The sequence below is a fragment of the Chenopodium album genome, chromosome 11 (assembly GCF_948465745.1).
Source record: "Chenopodium album chromosome 11, dcCheAlbu1.1, whole genome shotgun sequence".
Taxonomy (NCBI): Eukaryota; Viridiplantae; Streptophyta; class Magnoliopsida; order Caryophyllales; family Amaranthaceae; genus Chenopodium; species Chenopodium album.
The window spans coordinates 24,338,889-24,348,338 of NC_137844.1; the positions used below are offsets into that span (position 1 = coordinate 24,338,889).

Here is a 9,450-nt window from a genome sequence, read left to right on the forward strand (position 1 = left end):
TCTCATGACATTAAATTCAAAGCATGGAGGTGCTTTCTCCTTATAGATAGGAGTTGGGATGTCATCTAAGAAGTGGCAATCCAAGAAGATTTCGAAACTAGGGCTGTATAATTCCATTTTTGACAAAGGGCTCGGGAAATTCATAACATGGATAATCTTCACCCTCTCTTATGAATTTTCCATTTAGGGTTAGAGGGTATTGATCCATTGGGATTTCTTTCTTTTGGGTACGAGCGTTTCTCCGTGCGTTAGCCTTTTCCCGGGCTTGCTTATAGTCTTTCGGAGTCGGTTCAAAACCATGTCCAAAAGTATCTACTTTAGGAAGGTCAGACAATCTCATTTGCATTGCGACTCCTTTCTTCATTCCTAGAGTCATTCCAGGAAAGTGTCCCTGTTTTCGGAGCATACCATAAACTATCATATTTGAATGGAGGTCATAGCAAAGAGGGGTCTTTTCATCTTCTTTAACTAAGGAGACCATTTCTACATTAAAGCTCCATAAGTCTTCATCGTTGTCATCATGTTCCACATTTATGATAGGGTTATCGATTACCTTGATTCTCATCTGGGAAGCATCGATTGTAATAGGAATTCCTCCAACTATGGCCTTCACCAGTTGATGAAGGGATGAAGGGACGACCTTAAGGTCTTGGAGCCAAGGGCATCCCAACAATAAGTTGAAAGAAGCTTTAATGTCTACCACTTGGAAAGTAGTAGCATGTTCTATTACCCCTACAGTGACGTTCTTAATAATAGTTCCAAGAGCTTAGCGACGAGTGTTGTCATAAGCTCTTATGCATTGTGTGGATAGAGACAAGTCTTCATCCCTTATTCCTAGCATCCTCGCAGTTCGTAGTGGGCAAACATTTATTGCTAACCCATTATCTACAAGAGTTATTGGGACATTTATTCTCTTGCAGATTACTGTGAGGTTTAAGGCTTTATTGTGTTTGTCGTCTTCTAGAGCTAGGTCCTTATCAGAAAAGGTGAGTAGATTGATAGGGCTCGGAAGATCTCTTGTGAGAAAATTAGCTAATCCCTTAGGAGTGGTTTCAGAATCTATTCCTACTTTAGCCAAAGCTTCCATTACTGACATTCTATGCTCATGGGATGTGACTAGTAGTTTTCATACGTTCATTTTGACCTTAGTCTTTTTAAGTTGTTTGACAACATCATTGTCTCTATAATTAGTGTGGAAACTTGTTGGGTTGTCGGAATAGGTTGTGTAGTGATGGGAGGTTGCATTCTCCCTGACCTTGTGAGAACATCTATGGGTGAATTTTCTTCATCCTAAATGTCATCTACTGGGTATATTGTGGAAAGTGGGGTTTCTTCCACATCTTTGAGGTAGACATCCTCATCAACTTTCCCAAAATCCGTTGATGCTAACATCCTTTTCTAGTGGAATTTGGACAACTTTTTATTGTCAATCAATCCCTAGATTAATTCCTTGAATTTGAAACAGTGTTCTATGGTATGACCTCCTGATTGATGGTATGGATAATAGAACCTATTTGTCCTTTTCAATGATTCAAATGGTCTTAGCTCGAGAGTTTGATTTTCTCACTCTCGAAGGGCATTTTGAACATGTTTGCGTAAGAGGTCCTAATTGGAGTGTAAGGTTTGTCATTCATTTTGGGTGCTTCGACTACTTGGAGAGAAAATGGCTTTCTCTACTTAGTAGTCTCTGTGGGCATCGTCTTTTTAATGACATGCTTATTTCGAACCATCTTTACGTGATCGAGGGCCTCGCGACATATTTCTATTCTTCCCTCAATGTTTGTATGAGGACCCGTACTTCTTCTTTTGTGGAAGGTTGTTGACCTGTAGGAAAGTCACTCATGGCATCAAAAAAGGCTTCCTCCTCCTCTTCGATAGCATAGGCTTCTTTGACTGGTTTGATGAGGGATGATGGGTCAATCTGAAAGTGGGGCGCTATTGATGCTTAGCTTCTTGCTTGCAAGAGGCAATGAAAGTTTATTGCTATCAATTAGATCTTGAATAGCTTCCTTTAGCTTCCAGCAATTTTCAGTAAGATGGCCCCTACCTTGATGGTACTTACAATGTGCATTGGGTTTCCAACTAGCTGTCCTCCTTTCGACTGGTGGATCTCCAAATGGTCCAATGGGATTTATAGGACCTTTTGCATGAAGGCAATCAAATGCGGTGTCATAACTCATGCCAATAGGAGTAAAGTTTTTCCTAAATGGCTTCTTTTGTCCTTGATTATTCATGGTGAGGACTTCATTCAAATTAAAGGTACTAACGTTGTTTGAGTGGGTGGTTTCGGAAGAAGAAGGATTGTCGTTCTTCTTTCCTTTCTAGCCACTGTTGGAGTTGTTAACAACTTTTTTATTTCGCAAGGTCGTCCTCAATATTAATTCCTATGTCATAGACGGCCTTGAAAGTGTTCAAATTGCTTTGATATTTGAGATGCTTAGAGTACTTTTCCTGGAGATTCTTAATGACCATCCTTACAGATTCCTTGTCGCTAGGCACCTCGACCATCTTAGCAAAAGTTTCCCTCCACTTATTAAAGAAGGAAGTAAAACCCTCATTCTCTTTTTGCTTTAACATTTCAAGTTCTCTATGGCCAGTTTTAACTTGAATGTTACATTTGTACCTATCAATGAAAGGGTTTACTATTCCATCCCAAGTAGAGATCTTTTCTTTATCAAGGGAAAAGAACCATTGCTGGCAAACGGTTTCAAGAGATAGAGAGAACAAAGAGTGAAAGACTTTCCTATCAATCCCCTTAATATTCATTATGGTTTCAAAAGCCCTTAAGTGGAAGTAAGGATTGTCAGTTGGTTTGAACCTAGGGATGTCATTGGCATTGAACTTCTGCGGAAGAAGCTCCTTGTCCACTGAGACCCCTTGTGAACTAATGCCCTGGAACTTGTAGTTGTTGGAGAGCTTGTTCAAGCTTTCCTCCATTCGCTGCATCTATTGCTGTTTTGCAGGGTCATTGACTTGAAGAGCCATAGCCTTCATCATTTCAGGTACATTGGCCATGTTTTGCCTAAGTTCATTGACTTCTTCTTGAGTTTCCATTATCCTCTTAGCTTTTCTCTTTTGATGAATCGGTTTATCAAAAAGTAAGACTTGGACAAAAGAGTTGTCCTTGATTAGCCGCCCTTCTCTTCTTCACCAAGTACTATAAATTAAACCATTTTTTTTAATTACTTGACTCAAATTGACTTTGACATTTGATGTGTGTCATAAATGGCACACATTTGACGAGCATTTAGGTCATTTCTATTCTCTTTTCATAGCTTTCATGCTTAATAAGTGCTTAGTTTTATGCTTTGTTGCTTAGTTTTACCTTTCTTCTCTTATTTTGTAGCTTTTGTGCATTTCGTTGGTTTTCTAGCCTTTTCTTCTTTATTTGCTCTATTTTCGTGGTTGTAGGTATTGGACGAGGTTCGGGTCGTGATTTTGGTGATCCATTATGGTGGAAGGAGCTTTAGGATCAAGTTCATGGAATTTGGGAAGCTCAAGATGCAAAGAAGTGGAAGTTCCAAGTCTTGGCTTTTCTCTTGTGCTCCCTTCAAAGGAAGTGTGTGCCCTCAATATTAAGCCTTAGCTACTGCCTACCTTGTCCTCCATCACCATCATAAATCACGTGTGCACCCCTTGAGCTTGAATAGTTGAAGATTCGAAGAAACCCAGCTGAGTGCGGCCGCACGCGCAGAATGTGCGGGCGCACACGAGGGATGTGCGGCCGCACACCATGGTTGTGCGGGCGCACATCATGGTTGTGCGGGCGCACATCCCCTGTTGTGTGGCCGCACCAACGTGGGTCTTTTCCGATCGGATTTCGACGATTTTCTCTCTCTTCTTATACCTATTTGAACCCAATTTTTGTAAGAAGTTTTCATAAGAGAATTAGATCATTTTCTTAGCTTAGTTGAGAGCTTCTCTCTCTAGATTTAGGGGTTAGTTTTAGGAGTAGATTTTAGAGAGAGAAAGTGAAGAATTTCAATGGTGATTGAGAGATTGAAGATCCAATGGTGACAATTGTATTGGAGATCTACTCTATTATCAATGAGCATTTCTAAACTCTATCTCATTTATTGTTTTGTTTAGTATTCATGTTTAGATTGTTGATTTTGATTGAGTTTTGATGATTTGATGATTAATGTTTGATTAGAGTTATTGTTCTTCTTTAATTGTTGATTCTTTGATTGTAGATTGTTGATTTCTTTAGTTGTTAGTTGAATTGATGATGTTGCTAGAGTAGTTGTTTGGTTAGGGATTTGGTGAAGCTTGTATAATGTAATGAATTGATGTAGATTGGGGATTTTGATGGAGTTGATAATGTGATTAAATTGGTTAATTGATTATGTGCATGTGTGTGTTTGATTTAGGCTTGATCACCCTTGTTATTCACACTAGATTGCATTGTAAGTTCACAATGATACGGACCATTGATTTGTGGCTTGCATTTACACGATTGAGGTGTCTTGTGATGTTTCCTAGCTAGAGTTTATCGTAGTTGACGCTAGTTAGACCTCTAGGAGAATAGCTTGATATGCTCTTTTGGTTGCATAATTAATCTTCCCTCACATTGCTTGACTTAGTCAACTTCCTAAACCAATTTGCTTTGTTCATTGCTAATATAAGTGAATCCTAATCCCTAGCATTTTATTTGTTTGATTTCTTTGTCTTAGTAGTTGTTAGTGTCCTCTTTTACCCTTAGTCTTCGACCTAGCTTAGGCACATAATTGGAAGCACTTAGACATTACCGTTCCTTTGGGTTCGACCCTTGACTTACCTCTATACTTGTATTTAGGTTAGTTGAGTGTTTATAAATTTTGTTTGGCTTAGGAGGATTAGTTCAACGACTTAATTTTCCCACGTCAACATTATTGGTTTTAAAAGACAAAAAGCAAAAATAGGGTGCACATTTTTGGGAATCATGTATAGGTTTTAACAGGGAATCAAGTATAGGGTTTAAACAAGTATGGCTTAATGGGAGGATTAATATCCGACTTACCCCCATAAAAGAATTGACGGAAAACACACGCACACAAGACTCTCTAGATATGGTCAACGTGAAACATACATGCATAGTGTGTGCTTTAATAGTAAGTGAAAGTGACATGCTTTGACACTTGTGTAAGACCATGGGACTATGTGCTAAGACTCAATTAAGGACTAAATATAGCTTCCGCTGTTAATAGACTGATTAATTAGACTCAACATGAGGACTCGAGCAAAAGAACTGGACCGTCGCTTAAGCAACGGGATTGTCGCCAAACGCCAGGACCAGCGCGATACGATAATTCTGTAGCATAACGTTGGACAATAGCATGTGGCGTCACAAGCCAAACTCTTGCGCCATTACTGGAACATTAGTCTGGGTCTGTTTCTAGTGTTTTACCCTAAAAGGACAAGCCTATAGTTATACTAAGTAAAGTTTGATCAATTTATTAAGACTTTAATTACTCATATTAATTTATTAATTAATTAAGCTAAGTCCTTTAGTCATTAATTAGTTTATTTAGACTCATTCACAAGTCAAACACACGGTTAGTGTAAACACACATAAGTTATGCACAAGCAAAGAATGCACAAGTAGTCAAGTAAGCACAATACACTAGGCGAAAAAACCACTTAGCCACCGGTTCAAAACCCCCCTAAGCCACCGGTTTTGAACCGGTGGTCATTTGGGGGGTGGCAATAACCCCAAGAAAGGCCACCGGTTCAAAACCGGTGGCAAAAATGATTATTGCCACCGGTTAACCGGCGGCTAAAACCCATTCCCGCTTTTTTTAAAGGGGTTTTTGGCACCGGTTCTGTTCAAAACTGGTGGCAAAAATGGCCCAAAAAAATAAAAAAAGAAAAAAATTTTTTTTGCATTTTTTTCACATAAATTGATATATAAACACTAACATATATATAAACTTACATATTTTCATTAAAAAAGGCTGTAATATTACAATTTTGGTCCAAAAAACTTAAAAAAAATACTAGTCACTGTTAAATACAAGCTAAGTCACACCAATGTAACATCCTTGGCGAGGCAGCAGCTGCAGCAGCCTTACGAGGCAGCAGCAACCTTGCGTATAGATAACATGTTCCAATAGCAACCTGCATCAAAAAACAATGATAAGAGATCTCGGAGTGTGTATTAGTCAAAGATAACAAGTAGAGCAATACTACCTTATACTCAGCCATATATACATGCAATAAGGAAGATTGAGAAGAAAAGCCTTAAGCAAAATACATTTTCATATTCTAAAAGATTCTTAACACAGAGAAAGGACGAACCTTATTTTTGATTTACACTCAAATTATTAGTTCAGAATTATTACTTCAGAATATGAGTAACTGTAACTTTTTGGTGGATTGATTTGTGTGGTTCTGAATATACACTCTAATTCTCTCCTCTCCTAAAACCCACCTCCCCCTCCTCCCTCCATTACTTCGCCTTCCTCAAAGGTTATAGATTAACAATCAAGCAAAACAAGAGACGAGACAATAGCATGTTTGCCAAGAAAGAGGGAGAAAAAATTATCGTGGAGAGGATGAGATTGAGTAGAATCTTGGCTGAATTAAGATATCATATACATCAAAAGCAAGTAAATGCAATTAAAGACATCTCATCGGCTAAGGATGAGGTCCACTTTTGAATTCAAGTAACAAGAAACACCTACTGTATCACTAGCTCCCTACAGCCTTGACAATCAATACGACTGAGCAAACAAGACAAGATACAGCCGCGTGACAAGAATTAAGTATCTAATATATAACTATGGAGATATCTACAATAATTACCTCATGGTTTAGCGAGCCTATATCTACTCACTTCACTACTAACAATACATGAACTAAATTCAATTCAATTTACCCAATAGCTTATTATCGAATTCATTAAAACTACCACAAATCCAAATATTCAACAAATTATTAGAAAAAGGGCAAAATCAAAATATTACTGCTTATCCATATATTCAACAAATTAATAAGGCTTCCTTCAAAAAAAATGACATCCCAAGGCATTACATCTCGAACTTGTTTAACAATTTTGTCCCATTAGTTATATCATTATACATTTCTTCATTTAAAATAGCAACATACATATAAAAATCATTCCCAGCATCTATTCTTATTTACAAGCCTATAATAAAACTATTAACATACAAATAAAAATCATTGCAACAAATAACAAATTCACAAATCTGCTAATACCCAATACCAACTCCAATCATGAATACACACAATATCGAACAACAAGGATGACTATAGCAACATGTTAATAATCAAATAAACCAACTTAAGAAGCTGCAAGACTTCAAAAACGCAAAGCCTCATTTCCAATTTCAAGCATTTCATGATGCAAAGCCTAGACATGAGTTAATGTAGCAAATAAAGAGAGTTACCAGGATATAATAAAGCAAATAAGGGCAAGAGTCCAATGAGTAGTTGAAGTATAGGGATTTCGTCGGGAACAATACAACTGCTTGCAACATTAACAATAACTTGAGCAGCTAGAAGGGCAACCGCTGCACTTGTCTCTAGCCCATAACTCCATAAGCTGGACTCCTTGGGTAAGCACAAATACCAGGTTACATTTCATTAATTTGGGAAGCCTGCAAGAAAATATTGAAGTAAAGAAAAATTTAAGAAGATATCAACTAAATAAATAAATTCCATATAAAAAAGGAGATTGAATATAAAAAAATAAATTAAAAAATAAAATAAAATTGTTCACAGGAAACCAACCTGGGATTATGTAACCAAAAGAGCTTGCAATAGCAGATGTAGTGTGAGGCCCTTTGGCCTTAATTGTCACCTTAGCTAGTCCAAAATATGCTATCTTGGCACTGAACTCTGAGTCTAACAAGATATTGCTTGAGTTTACATCTCTATAAGTTGAAAAATCACGGTAGGATAAGGTCATTGTTTCAATTTACCATTAAAAAAGAGACAGGGCACCCATTTCAACTTATTGCCACTTTCTGCAATAGCATTTAGGACATATAACAAGTTTCAATTTTAAGACCCTAGAGCTCTCATAACATATCAAATACTACAAACTAAAGCAGGAAATTAGAGGGAAAAATTAACAAAGAAACCAAAAAAAAAAATAAGTCTCTTCAAATTGCTCAAATTCCAGCACAAAGTAGATAATCAATTAACATATTTGATGCCAAATTATATACTACGTAATTTAAACCAAATATGCAGACAAATTAACAAGAAAACAGAGTAGTACTTATAAACAACCTTTCTCACATACCCATTTCAAATCCATAATCTGAACTAAGTGTAAATACCTAGATTATCCCACAATCCTATTATCCCACCATTAAATTCAATCAAAATTTCAATTATTCAACATGAACAACAAAAAATAAAATAACAATTTGATTAACACATGCATGTGAATAATTATCGAATATCTCGCTCAATCAACATAGTGTATGATTCAATTTTGTATTTAAAGGCAAAAATTGATCCTTAAATTGAAAAAAATCAGAAACCCTGGATCACGAATTGAAGAACAACATACCTTCATGAAAAAAATCCACCATATTTGCAAAGAGAAGGCACCACCACCGCCAATTACGATGGGCGCGACAGCATTCGCCACAGCCATAACCCTCAATTTAAACCCTAAAACCCAGATTGCATCAAAGCACAAATAAGCAAGCACCCAGAAATCATTACCTCAAAACCAACCAAATCAAACCCTAAAAATCATTCATTCGAATTTCGCATAAAAAAAAAAAAAAAAAAAACCCAACAATCACAACATACAATAGAGAAAGAAATCAAAATTAACCTCAGCAATCGGGAAGAAGCTTGATGAACCAAGCACGAAGTTTAACCCCATCAGAAGATCTGAGCCAAACATCTTCATAAAGAAGACGCAAACGAGCAGGTGTGTGAGTGTGAGTGCGGAGGGCAGGGCTACGGTGGTTGCGGCAAAGCTCGCATCTGCTACAGTGGTTGAAGAGAGAGAGTGTGAGGCAAGAGGAGATAAAGAGTGTGAGACGAACTGAGGGAGGGGAAAGCAGGAGAGAGAAAGAGAAGGAGCGGCTGAGAAGAGAATTGGAGAGGAGTGAGTTAGGGTTTGGGGTTTATAAGGGGGGTGTTTTTTTTTTAAATAATAAAGCCCACCGGTTTTGAACCGGTGGTAATAATATTTTCCCCACCGGTTCGGTTTAAACCGGTGGCAATTCTATATCCCCACAATCCCGCCCATTTTCCCCCTTTTTTTCCCCACCGGTTTTTGAAAATCGATGGCCATTGAGCGGTGTCTTTTTAACTTTTTCTACTAGTGATATGATGCAATGCGTTTGTAACCTAACCATAGCTCTAGTTATATAAAGTTCAAGGATATGGGTTAGTCAAAGAGGGTCCATGGTTATGAGTCCGGATGTGCCGCGCAGAAGCCTTACCTTTGGAAGGGTTGGCGCGTGTGGATGGGACCTCGCG

The 9,450-nt window shown here is 37.7% G+C and overlaps 1 long non-coding RNA gene across 1 annotated transcript; it reads right to left on the bottom strand.

The window, feature by feature from the left end:
- Positions 1 to 5,931: 5,931 nt before the first annotated feature.
- Positions 5,932 to 8,563, bottom strand: LOC145568745 (uncharacterized). The gene is made up of 3 exons (XR_014095914.1): positions 8,522 to 8,563; positions 7,389 to 7,598; positions 5,932 to 6,096 (listed from the first exon to the last, which is right to left on the bottom strand). It is a non-coding gene; the product is annotated as an uncharacterized LOC145568745 (long non-coding RNA).
- Positions 8,564 to 9,450: the final 887 nt, after the last annotated feature.